We start from the raw sequence: 508 nt of genomic DNA on the forward strand, positions 1-508 counted from the left end.
AGTTCAAAATGTATTAAAGACTTAAATGTGAGACCCAAAACTATAAACCTACTAGAAGAAAACATAGAAGAAATACTCCAACACATTGGGCTAGGCAAAAATTTTATGGACAAGTCTTCCAAAGCACAGGCAACAAAAGAAAAATAGACAAATGGAATTATATCAGACTGAAAAGTTTCTGCAAAAGGAAACAATCAATAAAGTGAAGGTGGCAACTGGCAGAATGGGAAAAAATATTTGCAAACTGTTCATCTGACAAGGAATTTATATCCAGAATATACAAGGAACTTAACTCAATAGCAAAAACCCAGCTAACTCAGTTAAGAAATGGGAAAATGACCTGAAAAGACATTTTTCAAAAGAAGACATACAAATGGTCAACAGGTATATGAGAAAATGCTCAACATCACTAATCATCAGGGAAACACAAATCAAAACCCCAATGAGATATCATCTCATTCCAGTTAGAATGGCTATTATCAAAAAGACAGAAAATAATAAATACTGA

Source organism: Galeopterus variegatus, unplaced genomic scaffold, assembly GCF_000696425.1.
Source record: "Galeopterus variegatus unplaced genomic scaffold, G_variegatus-3.0.2 Scaffold8330, whole genome shotgun sequence".
Classification (NCBI taxonomy): Eukaryota; Metazoa; Chordata; class Mammalia; order Dermoptera; family Cynocephalidae; genus Galeopterus; species Galeopterus variegatus.